At 45.6% G+C, this 2,500-nt stretch overlaps 5 non-coding genes across 5 annotated transcripts; all 5 read left to right on the forward strand.

Moving 5' to 3' along the window:
- Window positions 1–531: 531 nt before the first annotated feature.
- On the forward strand, window positions 532–614 carry TRNAL-CAG (transfer RNA leucine (anticodon CAG)). The gene has a single exon. It is a non-coding gene; the product is annotated as a tRNA-Leu (tRNA).
- A 99-nt stretch (window positions 615–713) lies between these two features.
- TRNAT-UGU (transfer RNA threonine (anticodon UGU)) lies at window positions 714–786 on the forward strand. The gene has a single exon. It is a non-coding gene; the product is annotated as a tRNA-Thr (tRNA).
- Window positions 787–1,243: 457 nt separating this feature from the next.
- TRNAL-CAG (transfer RNA leucine (anticodon CAG)) lies at window positions 1,244–1,326 on the forward strand. Its single transcript has one exon. It is a non-coding gene; the product is annotated as a tRNA-Leu (tRNA).
- A 98-nt stretch (window positions 1,327–1,424) lies between these two features.
- Window positions 1,425–1,497, forward strand: TRNAT-UGU (transfer RNA threonine (anticodon UGU)). The gene has a single exon. It is a non-coding gene; the product is annotated as a tRNA-Thr (tRNA).
- A 639-nt stretch (window positions 1,498–2,136) lies between these two features.
- Window positions 2,137–2,209, forward strand: TRNAT-UGU (transfer RNA threonine (anticodon UGU)). The gene has a single exon. It is a non-coding gene; the product is annotated as a tRNA-Thr (tRNA).
- The last annotated feature ends 291 nt before the right edge of the window (window positions 2,210–2,500 follow it).

Consider the following 2,500-nt stretch of genomic DNA (forward strand, 5'->3'; position numbering starts at 1 on the left):
GGGCTCCATAGCTAAGGGGTTAGAGCACTGGTCTTGTAAACCAGGGGTCGCGAGTTTAAATCTCGCTGGGGCCTTTGCTGCAAAGCTTGGCGACTGTATCTCACATAGCAGCGTCATAAGAATTTTTCCCCAAAGTCCCAAGGAAACGTTAGGGTGGAAACGTTCGAAGGCCTCTAGATTAGGAAATCAAAACGTTAGGACGACTTGACTTTCCAGAGATCTTGAATTAGACAATATCTACTAGAAACACCCACTTTCTAATTCTGCATCCAAGGAAAAGTGCACTTGAAGCAAACGGCCATCTCTTGTTAACAGCAAGATGCTTGTTTTCTGAGCGTGCACTTCTAACATCCAGTTTTGTTCTTTCATTCCAACGCATTGGAAATGATGTAGGTAGCAAGGAATGGTGATAAGGGTAAAGCTGCTTCTATCGCAATTTCTCCATCAAGTAACCTTCAGCGGATTTATTTTACGGGCACATTAGATCAACCTGTGAGCGTCGTCGGTCTCACCCAATGACAAGCATCACAGGTCAGGATGGCCGAGCGGTCTAAGGCGCTGCGTTCAGGTCGCAGTCTCCCCTGGAGGCGTGGGTTTGAATCCCACTTCTGACAGCTTTTAAGCTTTTCTTTGCTTGCATTTACATTCTTCAGCTCGTCTACCGCTGAACCTCGAGTACAAAAAAAGAACTTGTGTTCAATGCTGACAAATAGGGCTCCATAGCTCAGGGGTTAGAGCACTGGTCTTGTAAACCAGGGGTCGCGAGTTCAAATCTCGCTGGGGCCTTTGCTGCAAAGCTTGGCGACTGTATCTCACATAGCAGCGTCATAAGAATTTTTCCCCAAAGTCCCAAGGAAACGTTAGGGTGGAAACGTTCGAAGGCCTCTAGATTAGGAAATCAAAACGTTAGGACGACTTGACTTTCCAGAGATCTTGAATTAGACAATATCTACTAGAAACACCCACTTTCTAATTTTGCATCGAAGGAAAAGTGCACTTGAAGCAAACGGCCATCTCTTGTTAACAGCAAGATGCTGGTTTTCTGAGCGTGCTCTTCTAACATCCAGTTTTGTTCTTTCATTCCAACGCATTGGAAATGATGTAGGTAGCAAGGAATGGTGATAAGGGTAAAGCTGCTTCTATCGCAATTTCTCCATCAAGTAACCTTCAGCGGATTTATTTTACGGGCACATTAGATCAACCTGTGAGCGTCGTCGGTCTCACCCAATGACAAGCATCACAGGTCAGGATGGCCGAGCGGTCTAAGGCGCTGCGTTCAGGTCGCAGTCTCCCCTGGAGGCGTGGGTTCGAATCCCACTTCTGACAGCTTTTAAGCTTTTCTTTGCTTGCATTTACATTCTTCAGCTCGTCTACCGCTGAACCTCTAGTACAAAAAAAAACTTGTGTTCAATGCTGACAAAAAGGGCTCCATAGCTCAGGGGTTAGAGCACTGGTCTTGTAAACCAGGGGTCGCGAGTTCAAATCTCGCTGGGGCCTTTGCTGCAAAGCTTGGCGACTGTATCTCACATAGCAGCGTCATAAGAATTTTTCCCCAAAGTCCCAAGGAAACGTTAGGGTGGAAACGTTCGAAGGCCTCTAGATTAGGAAATCAAAACGTTAGGACGACTTGACTTTCCAGAGATCTTGAATTAGACAATATCTACTAGAAACACCCACTTTCTAATTCTGCATCCAAGGAAAAGTGCACTTGAAGCAAACGGCCATCTCTTGTTAACAGCAAGATGCTAGTTTTCTGAGCGTGCACTTCTAACATCCAGTTTTGTTCTTTCATTCCAACGCATTGGAAATGATGTAGGTAGCAAGGAATGGTGATAAGGGTAAAGCTGCTTCTATCGCAATTTCTCCATCAAGTAACCTTCAGCGGATTTATTTTACGGGCACATTAGATCAACCTGTGAGCGTCGTCGGTCTCACCCAATGACAAGCATCACAGGTCAGGATGGCCGAGCGGTCTAAGGCGCTGCGTTCAGGTCGCAGTCTTCCCTGGAGGCGTGGCTTCAAATCCCACTTCTGACAGCTTTTAAGCTTTTCTTTGCTTGCATTTACATTCTTCAGCTCGTCTACCGCTGAACCTCGAGTACAAAAAAAGAACTTGTGTTTAATGCTGACAAAAAGGGCTCCATAGCTCAGGGGTTAGAGCACTGGTCTTGTAAACCAGGGGTCGCGAGTTCAAATCTCGCTGGGGCCTTTGCTGCAAAGCTTGGCGACTGTATCTCACATAGCAGCGTCATAAGAATTTTTCCCCAAAGTCCCAAGGAAACGTTAGGGTGGAAACGTTCGAAGGCCTCTAGATTAGGAAATCAAAACGTTAGGACAACTTGACTTTCCAGAGATCTTGAATTAGACAATATCTACTAGAAACACCCACTTTCTAATTCTGCATCCAAGGAAAAGTGCACTTGAAGCAAACGGCCATCTCTTGTTAACAGCAAGATGCTTGTTTTCTGAGCGTGCACTTCTAACATCCAGTTTTGTTCTT

This window comes from Aquarana catesbeiana, linkage group LG12 (assembly GCF_042186555.1).
Source record: "Aquarana catesbeiana isolate 2022-GZ linkage group LG12, ASM4218655v1, whole genome shotgun sequence".
NCBI lineage: Eukaryota > Metazoa > Chordata > Amphibia > Anura > Ranidae > Aquarana > Aquarana catesbeiana.